Genomic DNA, 15,299 nt, shown 5'->3' with positions numbered 1-15,299 from the left:
GGTTTAAAGAGTTGCAAAAGAGCAAAATAGTAAAATTCTCTTTTATCAGGTGTTTCACAACTCAGTTTCCGATGATTTATCAAGTGTCTTTTTCTTTGTTTTACTAGACATCCTTCATGTCCAATTACAGCATGTACACCTTTATCAATATTCTCAATAACATTTCTCTTAAAAGTATAATTTGGAAGTATTTCATACAGACAAATGTTTTCAAGCAGAGTACTTCTATTTGGATAGTATGTATCCAACATATTTGTTTTCAAAATGTCTGTACTGTTTGGTTCTTTCTGGGCTAAGTACTCAATTTCTTGCACAGGTTTTAGAACACGGTTTCGTGTTTCTGCTAGGCCCAAACTCACCCAGAGAATAGTCCTTGACTTCGCATAAAGACTTGCTGAAGATAATCTATCACAACATTCATATGCTCCAATTTCTCGATGAGACAGCATCTTCAAACTGTACGTATATAATTTCTTGCTCAGGCTCTTTTCATGATAAATGTCTTCCCACATCTCCTTCAGTTCCGTCTTTCCAGATTTCGTGATGTAAGACGTTACATATCGAGCCACAGCAATAGAGTTGTCTGCAACATATTGTATGTCCATGTTAGCATTCTACATGGACAAAATGACTGGATTATAGTCATTAATATATTTCGATTCTTCACCTCTTCTTAAATTGTACGTATTTTTAGGTGACCTCCTTCTGATATTATGTCGCAAACATGACATCAAATTGTTGACTCTTCCTTTTGAAAGTACCGGTCGTGCAAATCCAAAGTGACATTTGGTATTAAATTTGCTCTTTGATTTGAATTTTCGCCGACAATATTTTCCACAGCGATGACTTTGGAAACGTAACACTTTTCCTCTTAAGTCCTTATCAGTGGTACTATTAGGTATGTCACAAGTGGCATACTGTTCAATAAAAGACAGTACAGTCTCATCCGAGTCTATTCCAAATTTAGGAGCATCCTTGATCCATAGTAGCATATGAATATGAGGAGCACCTCTTGCTTGATATTCTTTTCTCCAAAAGAAATCCAATACTTCACCAAGAGGCGGATTTTTCTTGTTAGTAATAAAATACATCATAGCTTCAAATCTATGATTAAAATACCTGCAAACATTAACTGGATCTAATGAACACAGTTCTTCAGGTGTCTTGTAGTTTATATTTTCTATATTTGCATTCGCCTCCCGAAGAAATTCAATTAAATCTTCCCAAGCATATTCTGCACAGCTTAGAGTTAAAAACCATGTTGGTGCTCCTAAGTTTCTAAGCATACACTTTAAATCTCCATGACGACGGTACCAATACTCATTAGTACCCCGCTGACAAGCCATTAAATTAATTAAATGAGAATCCAAAACACTATCTTTCTGATGCACTCTATCCATAAATTCCTTTGCTGAAATATTTTGCAGATGTACACCACTTTTTAAGATATGATTTACTGCATAAGACAGACCAGATAAGTCACTCTCAAACAAAAGATGAAACAGATATGGAATACATTGCCGAAACCTTGGATCTTCTGCATATAATCTAGTTGTCCGGTACTCAGATGCAGGAATCTGCATAGGTCGTTCATCATATCGTGTACCTTCACCTGTAGGAAATAACTGTGGGAAACAACGACCTTCCAAACTTTCTTCCCAGACACTAATAGGATTTCCGTTCGCCTTTCTCATCTGAAATAATTCAATAGCATTCCCTATTGCTTCTTTGGAATGCAGTGGATGAACACTGTAATGTTCATAAATTTCTTCAGATCTAGATACATCAACTTTTTCAATTTGTCCACTACACAAATCACTATCCTCTTCTTCACTTACATCTTCTTGTTCTATGTATATATCTTTGTAATACTTATTATTTTCCACTAAATACAACGTTGCCTTTTTCACTTTCCTAACATCCACTAAATCTTGCCAGATTTTCTTACTCTTTGTGGGTACACCATTCACTAGAATAACTAGAGGTTCCTCTTCTACATTTTCAACACCAATTGTTTCCATATTTTTTTTAAGATCAAGAGGCAAATACACAACTCTACCCTTTAATCCTCTTAGTAAATCTGAAGGATTTAATTTACCAGTCTTAGGCTCCATTCGAACAATAGCCTGAAAAGGATGTACACATTGAATCAGAATCGTCTCATAAGTATTTAAATTCATCAATTCAGATGGAATATTTACCAACTCTAAATTATTGTAAACAGCTCTAGCAGGCATTTTATTTTCATCTAATTTATTATAACAATATTTACAAACACGTTGCTCAAAACCCAAATCAAAATAATTTTCCACCAACAAATAACTTGCAAAATCATTCCATTGACCATTACTTTCATCTTCACTTTTTAAATATAAATCAACTAACCTCGTTTGACTTTTGTAATGAATTCGTCGACAACAGACACAAGAAAAATTTGGTTTCTCACCTGCAATTACCTTAAACTTTATTATTTCTTGTTCAAAGTTTTCAATATTTACATTCCCAACATTTTCTAACACATTTCCTTCTATAATTATATCACCTTCTGCATTATCTTCCTCGGGACCAAAATAACTTACCTCAATTTCTGCACAAATCTTCTTAACATCTACTTCACATCCATACAAAAGAGCACTATTTAACTGTTTAAGTTTAAGTGCTGGACTTTTTGCATAGTACAACTTTCTCACTAATTTTCTCATTTTAGTGTGATGCACTGCTAACATCCGGAAGTGATGAAATACACTCTGACATATTTTTTTAAGAGAGACAAGCCAGAGAATGGCCTTGCAGATCTATTTTCTCACGCACTCTGCATTCATCTAATTCTTGCAACATTTTATTTTTTTCTTTAGACTTTCTTTAGTGTACTTACGTAAGAAATTGCGAAAGAAATCAATTGAATCCTGTCGTACACTACAAATGCTACTACACTTCCAACTGTAAACAGGAGCATTAGGACGTCCCTGTAAAGCTTCTCTAACCATAACATCTTCTGCATTTCTAACCACAATTTTCTCTTTCTCAATAACACAACCATCCTTCACCTCATACGCTCGACCAGTGGTGTCAACTGCATGCAACAGATCGTTACTTTGAAAGTAACTCTCTTCATTAAAAAATGGCTCAGAAGTTGAAGTATGCATCCACTTCCCAGAAAACACTTTACAAAAATTACTCCTATTTATATGTCTCTTCCATTTACTTTTACTTTTGAAAACTCGAATCGCCTTATTTAAAATATTTATTCTATTAAGTATTAAAATAAATAACTTTCGTTTTGTCTCAAATGCGCGCTCAACAAAAGCCTCTATATATCGTTTTTTTTAAGAAAAACAGATCTTTCTTTAGAAACTTTTTCCTTTTGTAATAAATTCGCAACAACTCTGTTGTAAAACATACGCTTCCTGATTTGGCTAAATTGATTGGTCCGGGTTTTACTGTACTGACTTTCATCTTTCCTAATTGCAGTAATAGTAGTTTGTTTAACTCCAGATGTCTTTTTAGATGATGAAATCGTTTTCTCCTTCTGAACTCCAATAGTTACATTTTTCCTCCCCAAAATACTTTTCACAAACTTTTTAGTTTGCTTACCAGGAGTACTCTTCTTTGTAACCGTCCTCTCAGTCTTTGAAAATAATTCTGTAGTTTTCTTCTTTAAACTGTACGTCCGCTTGTAGAGTTTCTTTTTTTCAATTCTGGTCGGCATCTTAATTTAAAATTTTGATGAGATTGTGAACCTGTAAGACACAAAAATAACAAATATTATAGTTCAGTACTACCATATACCGTACAAATTAAAACCACACATTCATTTTTTAATAAAATACACATAATAACAGAAAATCTCTGAACAAAGTACTAAATCCTGTAGTGAATTTTCCTTCTAAATTTATCACACTGTATATGTCTTTAAACTTCATAGACAATCTTTAAAAAAAAATTTAAAAGCATACAAAAAGTACACTTTTTTCAAAAACTATCGATCATCGTAACTGTTTTAATCTTTTTTTCTACAATCTCTTTTACACTTCATGAGAACATATCTTATCACTCTCATGAAGCACTTCATTGACGAATATATCAAGAAAACTATCATCACGAATGGTTTGCTATCACCTTTTTTTAATTTATTTAAAAGTTCATAATTTAAAAGAACTTCTAACATCAGTTCATCAGAGACTTCTTCAAGTCCATTGTCCTCCTCTTCTATCAGCTCTAAATATGCTGAATCTAATGAAATGTCCATAAAATTATCATTTTCATCTTCTTCGTCTCCAACAACCGCGTCTAATATTTCCTCCATCAGTTCATTTATAATTTCAAAATGCACTTCATTTTCTTCGAAAAAAAATTCCATTGTATTTTTTTCTATAAATTCTTCTTTTTCCTTTTAAAAAAATATAAAGACTAAATTATGTCTTTGTCCACTAGTGTATAATTGAAAACTACTTTTACTAATTTTTAAACTACAGAAAATTTTATAATCTCTAACTTATTAACTCTATAATTTGTAAGATACCACATTCCTCTTGTTTTGAAAAAGAAATTGGCAATATAACTCTAACCATTGACACTGTGCTTTTTTTAAATTAAATAATTACTGTTGATAAAATACATTTCACTGTAAAATTTATTTTTATATTTTCTACATATTTGAAATATTTATTACCTGTATAATAATTTTTAGAGACCCATTTCTTTTATTTCATCACCTCAAAGTGCAATATAAATATATGCACTCTAAACAAAAGGATGACACTATACAAACAATTTAATTCACTTTACAGATTACTACTTCCCACAGAGACAGTTCCATTTATATTACAACAGTATACTCACCATATTAATGTCTTAGCATATGCAAAATGTCATACTTACCATGAACAACCACCTCATAATAAAACTCTACATTAATATTTAAAAAAGTGCCTATACATAGTATATTCACAGATATACAGGAAAATGAGCATTAAATTTAGATCCATATCATGATACCTCTCTCTAATTAAAAATGGAACACTGCCAAACATAATACAACAAGATTTTAAAAATAATGAGCACTTCACAAGTATTACTAAAACAAACCTGAAAGAATTATAGTCCAATGATTTCTAAATCTCAACTCCTTGTAAAACATCACATATCCCAAACTCATTAAAACATAATTTGAACTGTCAATGGAGAACATTTAAAAAAACATATGTACTATAAGCAGATAGAACCACATGTAAAAAATTTGAGATAAAATCATATTCAAAACATTTACAAATTACTCTTTATTATTTTCATCACCACCCACAGAAATTGCCAAACCATAAAAAGAAACTCACCTGAAAAAAAGAATATATATTCTCAATATATAACTTCGACAGGTTAATCCTTACAGGCACCAAACACTCTAAAAATAGAAAAAATAAAATTTTATTAACTTATACCAAACTTATTTCCTACACAATATACAATCATTATAGCATTGAACAAGCATAAGTAATAAGATTCCCAAAATACTCTCCATTAAAAATAAATACAAAATTTCTCATTTATAAAAGCATTCTGCCACAGATATGTCACTTTTTTCTTATGTTAAAATTCATGCACCTACAAAAGTAGGCTTTGAAAAGTAAAAGGCCAACTCACAAAACAAAAAAAGCCTTATTAATGAAACATTGCGTCGCCACTGCGTCACTTTTAGCATGGGAAAAGTGACGCACTAGTAACGCAAGGCCATCATAAATAAAGCCCCATATCCATACAGAAAAACTACAGGGCCAGCATTATACACATGCAAGCAATACACTTGCACAGAACCACAAAACACCAGGAGCCACCATGTTAATATATATCCTTAATATAATAAACCTCTGAGAATGGATATATATTTCCGTGGCAAACTCCTTAGCAATATTTAAGTGACTAAACTCCTAGAAAATTTATCAAGTCATTATGCTCCTCTCCACTGCATAGCCGGCGACCTAATTCTGTGGAGTTCCTATACGACCGGCAATACTGCGCCGTTTCCTTTACCACCTTGGTAAATTCAAAATGGATATGCCTCCTGCCTTCGCAAACGAGTCAGACCACATACAACTATTTTGACAAAGAATGCTTCTGTACTACGGCACCTTAACACTCTCATCTTTGAATACTTCATATCGATTATCATTTCCATATTCGTATTTCATTTGTGTGCAGCCTGTATTTCATTGCTTCAGCTGTGATTTCACATGGGCCCTGCATTTATGTCTCAGCAATTTGGTTCCTCCTGAACCGAATTACAATCACCTCATAAATCCATTACTTGATCATGAACAGCTTTGTTACAACGGAGGGTTTATGGCCTTTGCAGCGATACAAGGAGTTCTGGGTCATTGGAATATATTCGCAGCGGCGCAAGATTTCCTAACAGAGAGCTACATCGAAAACCCACCGAGCTGCCCTCTGATGGTAAAAGATGCTCCGATAATGACAGATCATGAATGCTCCTTTCCTCTTCTCAATTGGATGGCTGACATGTTTTCAGATGATAACAGTGATTTCTTGTTACAACCACTTGCTGCCTATTTTGCCTACACAATGGACGGTTAACTCTTTCCTAACAGCGACCTACATCGAAAACCCACTGACCTGCCCTCTGAAAATATAAGAGGCTCCGATTTTAACAGATCATGAGTACTGCTTTACTCTTTTCCAATGGATAGCTGACATACTTTCAAATGATAAAAGTGATTTCCTATTACAAGCACAAGCTACCTATTTTGCCTAAACAATGCTTCAATAACTCTTATATAAGCCATTGACGTCCTCATTTCCTTTTGCTTCCCTATATTCTTCACGTTCTTTTCCATATTTTCTTTTAAAGAACAGACCTATTGGCTTTACTGACAGTGGACATTATGATTTCGTGCTGGCTAAATTTTGATCTTTTATATGAACTACATTTGTTTCTTCACCTACTCGATTTTATTTTTTTACAGTGTAATCTCAATAATTCTATTGCATATCTTATCTAACGTTATTTCAAACATACTCGATGCAAAACTCGCTAATATATGCTACATGTGCCCTAATTAATGTGTACATTTTAAACGAGTTTTTATAACTGTAAACGCCATTTCGCATCTCAACTACTTATTTCCGCCTCACACGCCTCTGCTCCTTTAATTTCCTATAAAATTATATTTTTAAAAAACTTTACAGAAACATATGTTCTTTCAACAAAATTTCCATTATTATTAGTGCTGTATTTTAAATGCAATACTGCAACCTTCAAAAGATATCTCAATACAGTAGTTCTCCTCAATAGTGATTTCTGCAGCATCCAACAGATTACATACATGCACCTCTCGCCATTTTGTCGCTTTTGGTGCCTTTTTTTCCCCCTCACATACATTCACCTCTCGCCATTTTGTCGCTTTTGGCGCCTTTTTTTCCCCTCACATACATGCACCTCTCGCCATTTTGTCGCTTTTGGCGCCTTTTTTTCACCTCACACAGTAACATAACACAAACTTGATAGTGCTTCGTATGTAGACATCTGATTCATAAAGTAATGATGTATAACAACTTGCATTTTCATATATCCTTCCTAAACTAAAAGACAAGAGACCTTCTTCCACTTATTAAAATATAATATACTTTCTTATTAGAGTGTACAATGTTTTTTTCCAACTATATTCATTTTTCTTCAACTATAGCGTTTGTATTCCATGTACTACTGACAATACCAATTACTGTGTTTTTGCAATTTCTGTACTCATGTTACATAATGATTTACCTTTAAAACAGTACATTTCCAAATAAACATTTCAAATATTCACGGTTTCTCTTTTAATCCATAATTTCAACTGAAATGATTTCATATTAAAAAACTATTCATGGGTTCCACATAACCTTAACTGTAGTCACTGAGGACCTTATTTATGAAGACCTTCCACCGCCGGTGCCTCATTTTTTAAAATGGGAAACAGTGACGCACCGGTGGCGCAAGGTCTTCATAGATAAAGTCCTGAATGTTTTCTTTTCTCGACCTCACTTACTGATACTAGAACCTGCAAGTCAATTACGGCCCGTGAACTCTTTCTTAGTAGGTCGCGCACCGTAAAGACAGTTATACCACTGTTCAAATTTTATTTTTACTGTTACCAAGCACCGACACAGTTCCGCTTGACTCAGAGTTAATCAGTACTCCCACGCTTCTACAGGCCAGACGCTATGCCGTATTTCTCTCCTTATCACCCTTTCATCTCCACAATAACAAACAGTTCTCCGCCAGCCAGCAGAGAACAGAGTCAGATGCAGAGGCACCAAAGAGTGAAATACGACATACCCTCTGCTCTGAGAAAGCAACCAAGCGGTACTTGAGAACGAAAACATTCAGTAGCGCTTTAAAAATACCAATGCAATCATATAATTATTTTTTTTAAAACGTTTCAATCACTTTAATAGGACTATCTGTGTGTGCCTCCACAGCAAACTTCCTCAGGCCGGATTGAAGGCAAACACACAGACAATAAGATAACACAGGGCAACGGAGATGCAAAACAAAAGGGACATGAAGATGGAGTCAAACAGCAGAACTGAGAGAGATATTTTTATGCTCCGTTTCCAACCTCAATGTACGAACACATTTACTACACAAATCTCTATACAACCTCATGGTCAAAACTTTTCATTTTATTTCACTCGACCACCTCCCTCACCCCACCAGTGCAAAGGACGACCAGAAACCGCACTATAATTTTGACGTCTAACAGAAACTTTGTGAATACCTTAATCATTACCACTTTAGTCCCCTTCCCAGTCCCTCTCGCCCCACCCCCACCAGTGCAGGCCACGGCCACCAACCAGCCTGAAATGTTCTCGATTGACAAAAAGTTTACGAATTTATTAACCATTAGCATTTTTTGACGACGGTATCACTAGTACTTTACCATTTGTCTCTCTTTCTGCATTGTCTGTGTCTCTGCTAATATAATTTCTTCATATCCTCAACAACTTCTCTCATTATATATAAATGCTTCAAAATTAGAAAAATAATTACTCTATATTAAAAATATTTTTTACAGCGTATTCAACATTTAAATGGAAGAAATTACTATTACAAATACAACACATTACGACAGCCATAAATTAGTTTTCACATGGAAAATCAATGATTGTTTCTGATTAAACTATATTATACGGTACATGACAAAACAAACAGTTACGCACTTACCTTTACCAATGCTTTGAACGACGTAGAACAGTGAAAGTCACAAAACAGATATTCGTTAGCGGAACTCTGAATATTGCTTCTATCACTGCAACCAAAATTCAATGGCACAGATATCCAGTCAATACACACTCATATAACTCTCTTCAACCAATCACATTTCCTGACGCAAAATTGTAAAATCAAATTTACATTTCAATTGGTTGTCCTTCACAATATTTTCAGACTCACGGGAGAGACACCCATCACCAACTGCCATCTCCGGCTGTTTCCATGGTAACACCTCATTCTGCACCTTGCTGAAGGCACAGGTCAAAAGTTCATATCTCAACGTTCTACAACAAACTAAGAAGACTGTTTTCCCTCCAGAAACACCTGCCAATCCACAACTCAGTTACATGTCTTTTTTTCACACCCAATAATACTTTTCGTTTAACATAAACATTAACATGCAACGTACTCTTCAATCTCCACTTATTATAATCAACCAATCATTTTTATTTTATTAACCACACCCAGCCTCTTCCTTTTTTTTTATTTAGAATTTCAACTTGTAACTACCATTCCACTTCCAGAACCGATCGGACGATGACTACAAATCCATTAAAAATGAAGGTCTGGCTAATAGGACACAGTTATATTCACTAGAGTGAAAAAAATGCATTAAGCAGATACCACAAGCAAGACGTCTATAGGAGAGACGGTGTTCATTTCACGAATAAGGGAAACACAATCTTCCTCTGCAACATCAGGCTCTGCATCGATACTTACTTATAAATGCAGAAAACACTCAATTAACACAAGGGCTCTTTTCAAAGCCACTTATATCTAAGCACTCAAACTTCTAATTTATCTCCATTTTCACACTTTTGTGAATAGGTGTGCGCGAACGGGTGCGCGCACCCCGTTATTTTTTCCTGAAAAAAAATATATATTTTTTCGCGTTTAAGGGCCTTACTACACACCCCAAGAAAACCTACGCAGCAAGACAATCTCTACCTTCTCCCCTTTCCATGTTTCAACGCTATGAAATGAACAATATATTTACTCGCAGTGACATAATGGCGGACAAAACTTCCTGATTTCCTTTGAATCGAACGTTAACAAACGTCACGCAGCAAAAAAAAATTCCGCTCACGCGCAGCCGCTTGGGTGCGCGCACGTGTGCGCGCCTATAGATATATAATTGACTTTAACTTTAATTTTCTCAACAACTACTGAACGGATTTACACCATTCCAAAAAAAGCGTAATCTGCGAACAGGACTCTACAGTTTTGCCAAATTTCTTATAAATCAATTCAGCCGTTCGACCTGTAGCCGAGTCTAAAGGTCCTATGGAAAATAACATGGAGAAAACACGTTTTGGGACCCCCCTTTTATCTCAGCCCCCACTTGACCAATCCCCCCCAAACTTTCAGGAAATGAGCGCAGCGGACCGAGCCATCTTCTTTGAGAAATTCACAAAGATTCATCCACCAGTGCCAAAGTTATTCCAAATAGAATGTTGAGGATTTCCTATGGAAAACAATCCTAACTATAACTACCTACTGGCGACCGCCAGTAGGTAATATATATATATAACTTTTCATATAACACAGGTTTTTGTTTCAATTGTATATAGAGATGAGCACGTAATTGTTAAGTGAACGCGTGTTTTTTCTATGTCTATACCTTGAGACCCACGAAAATGGGTGGAGCATCACTGGTTAAAAAAATGTATAAATTTGTAGCTGACCTGGTGCGCGGTGTGTGACCAAGGGCACTCGGTGCTCGAAACGCGTAACCAGCGAGGGATTGATTAAAAGATTTCCTTGACTACAGCCATTGGGTCCGTGTCTTCGTTTTTTCCACGACAGGAGTGTGGTTATTTGAAGATCGTTTGGTTCATGTAATACGGGGAGCAGCTGTCCTCGTTAACGGAGCCCACTCGCCAGTAAGAGGTCGGGAGTACAACAGCTGCAAAGCAACGCTTGTTTTCCGCGAGGAAAAGAATTCACCCGAACCCCCTGAGCGGAAGAGAGAGCCTTCGTGTGGGCGGACAACTGCTCCTACAGTGGGTCCTAGTGGCCAGCAGTCGGTGAGCAGGGTCCAACCGGAGCGAGGCTAACATTTGGAATTCTCAGGTGGTGAGAATTGGCGTGTGGTCAAGAGACCGGCAGCGGCGCGAGCCCCCGGTTCACAGATTACAACAACAACTAAACCCTCTCCAGTCGCACTATGTCAGCTAGTTTGGAGAGAGAGAGGGAAGACGCCGCTGAAACACTCTTCAGCAATATACGAACAAACATTTCAACATCTAATGCGGCGAATAGTCAACCCAATGAAGCGCAACAGGATGTCAAACAGTTGCTGAAAATTTTGGAGAAAAAGACCAAATCGGAAATAACGAAGTGGTGGGAGCACAAGTCTCTCACCAAATACGTTGAGGCCGGTCGAGTACCGCGTGGTCTGCGGATCATGCTGGCACCCAGCTTCGAGGATCCTAACCCAGCGATGTTGAAAGAGTGGGGTGAGCTGAATCTGGATGCGTCAATGAACCTGGTAAAAGTATTGATTAAATATGCGGTCATAGACCGTGATAAACTGCTGGAGGATATTAAGGATATTAATGAACAGCTGGACGCTGTTACAGACCCGGAAACCAAGTTACTAATCACTAATATGCGCAAAGAAATAAGTGAGAGACTGAATAAACATGAGGAGCGCATTAAAATTAGAAAAGTGCACAAGTTCGCAAGGGACTTGAAGGACTATGAGACAGGGCAGATTTACACGTTTGCCAGAAAGTACGATCGAGCCAAGCAAGCCAAATTGAACAAACAAACTGCCAAAGTGGGAACAAGCAGTAATTTGGCAAAAGCTAATCAACGGGATGACGCGATGGAAAATTCAGATCCAGACACAGTCTCTCTGGCCAGCTCATCCAGCATGTCTCTGTCTGAAATTAGTAACACAGAAACACAACCGGGAAGAATTTTAGAAATCGGTGAAGAAATGGATTTTTTAGTCGACGATCGGCTGCAAACTTTGCGTCCGAGGCACAAAAAGAACTACAACGCAAAAAGCGGAACGCAAGACGCCACGCAAGACGCAAAAGGAGGAAAGCAACAGCAGCCTCAACAGCAAAAGAAAAAGAAACAATGGTTCAACAAGAAGAAGCAATAAAGGATTGTACCATTACCAATCTTTCCGATGTTACCCTTACCACAGCAGAAGAGCAGTTATTGGCTCTAGGACTCAATTTTTGCCCAGAAAGTTCATTCAATTATACAAACACAAGAGCGGATGTTTTTAAATTTATTCGCAAACTAAAACTCAGAAAGTTTTTTGCATCCAAGAACGCTGCCAAAAATAGGGAGCGTACCACGGGCACAACAGTAAATAACAGTGCCATTGTCACGGCTACAGCCACAGTTCCAGCAGCCCCGGCAGCGAGAGATGCTAGACTCTTGCTCACCCTATGTGATCTGGGTAATACGGCGGCCTCAACAACGGTGGAGGATGGTGTTCTCAACACACAAAGAGAACTGAGTAATGTGGATATTCGTCAAAAAGGAGCTGGAGAGAGTCCCTTCAAACCGGTAAGCACCTTTTTACCCGTCATGCCTAAAGATGCAATTGACATTTATCACGAGTGTGTGACGGAAGATTTAAAAAGACTTAACCGTACCATACAGGCACAATCCAATAGAAACAATGCTAGGACAATACAATACAATACTCTAATGAAGAAACTTAGTCAAAATCAGGAAGTTGTTATTAACAAATCCGATAAAGGGGGTAATATTGTCTTATGGAGAAAGGAAGAGTATGTGGCTGAAGCCATGAGACAGTTAAATGACCCCACCTGCTATGAAAGATCCAATGGGATGGCCTATAAACGAGCCAAAGACAATTTGAAGAAAATGTTGTTGTCTTATAAAAGAACTAATTTGATCTCTCAAGCGGAGTTTGACTACTTGCACAGAGAACACCCGGTGTTACCAAGATTGTATTTGATCCCAAAGATCCATAAGCAGAAAATCCCCACTCCAGGTCGCCCCATTATAGCGGCAATAAATAGTGTGGGGGAGAACATTTCACACTATATAGACTTTTTTCTGCAGGACATTGTTAAAGATTTGCCTAGTTATCTAAAAGATACGGGGGACTTCCTCTCCAAATTGAATTCTATCCAGTGGTGTCAAAATTGGTGTATTTTAACTTTGGACATTGAGTCTTTATACACTTCCATAGACCACAGTAAAGGATTGAATGCCATCACGCATTATCTTGGTTCCCGATCATGTGAATACTACGCACATAACAAGATGTTGTGTGAACTAGTGCAATGGTGTTTGAATAACAATTACTTTATGTTTGCTAAAGATGTATGGAGACAAGTACGGGGTGTGGCGATGGGATCGTGCTTCTCCCCCAGCTATGCATGCTTGCATGTAGGCTGGTGGGAGGAGCGCGGTCTCACCAACACTCCCGGATTTGAGCAGGTTCGATACTGGAAACGGTTTATTGATGATGTGTTTTGCATTTGGGAGGGGGATGAGGAAAGCGCTAGAGTCTTTGTTGATGCTTTGAATCAGAACAATGATAACCTGTTCTTCACGGCCCATATCAGCAGAGAGAAAGCAGACTTCCTTGATGTACATGTTGCCATTGCCAACAATATGGTTAATACTTCATTATATCGTAAACCAACGGCTGGCAACAGTATATTACACGCCAGCAGTAAACATCCCCAACACGTAATCACCAATATTCCTTATGGAGAGTTGCTCAGAGTGAAGAGAATTAGCAGCACTCCAGAAACCTTTGAACAAGAGGCACAGTTCACAATGAATAGACTGAGAGCCCGGGGATATAACAATAAGGTTCTCAACAGTGCACTTAGGCGATGCCGAGCCAAGTCTCGGGAATCCCTTTTGACAAGTGAAACTGTAGAACAGGAATTAGACAATCCGGCTCCCCGACTGATTCTGGCATTCAGTAATCAAGAGAAACAAATAAGATCTATTGTGAAGAAACACTGGTCTGTTCTTCAAACAGACAGTATCTTGGGTGATATTATCCCCAGTGCCCCTATTATAACATACAAAAAAGCACCTAGCATGCATAACTGTCTAGTCAAGAATAATCCTGAACTAAGCAATGGCAATGCTTGGCTCAAACAAAAAGGTTTCTTTAAATGTTCCTCCTGTAGGGCGTGTAAATTTGGAGTTAATACATCTTATTATTTTACACCTTTCAGCTCTAGGAGGAAAGCCATCCGGGGATATTTCAACTGTCACAGCGAGTTTGCAATATATGTTCTGACGTGCACCTGTGGCCTACGTTATGTGGGTAGTACCAAGCTACAGGTGCACGCCAGAATCTTGCAGCACTTACGTGCAATTGTGAACAGTGACAATACATACCCAGTAGCACGTCATTTCAAATCCACACATAATAATGATTTATCCAACTTATCATATTATGTTATTGATGTGGTTGCGCCCCTCATGCGAGGAGGCGATAGAGAAAGACTGCTCCGAAAAAAAGAAACCGAATATATTATTGAATTAGACAGTAAGTACCCAAATGGGCTAAACACCACTGAAGATTTGCATCATCTGTTATAACTTTATCCATCGCAAAATTCTTATGTGGTTTTCTCCATATTTTTCTCCTCAAGGTCGTTCTGAAAATAACAACTGATACCAGATGGCGCCGGCTAGGCATCATATGGGAGTCCAGCAAGGATTCATTTATCACATTGACCTTGTAGGGTTTTTGCCTTCATGTAAATTATATCTTTCTTTCCTTTTCTAAAGAATATATTGGTGACTAATGAATTTCAAGTCAACCAACAACTTGTTTTTAACTCACGATTTTGCACTTTCACGATTTGTCCAATACAGATCATATTTTGATTTAACACCAGTGGGTCAATCGAACATCTGTGTTGCCATGCTATAAATACATGTACAGGTTGATGTCATACATCCTTCTAAAGTATTGTCAATAACTATACATTGTTATAGGTCCTCTTGTCCATATAAATGCTATGAAATTTCCAAATTAGGATTATAATGAATGTATATTTGTAGA

The sequence above is a fragment of the Lissotriton vulgaris genome, chromosome 11, assembly GCF_964263255.1.
Source record: "Lissotriton vulgaris chromosome 11, aLisVul1.2, whole genome shotgun sequence".
NCBI classification, from domain to species: Eukaryota; Metazoa; Chordata; class Amphibia; order Caudata; family Salamandridae; genus Lissotriton; species Lissotriton vulgaris.
Note: the sequence above shows the minus strand (reverse complement) of the source record.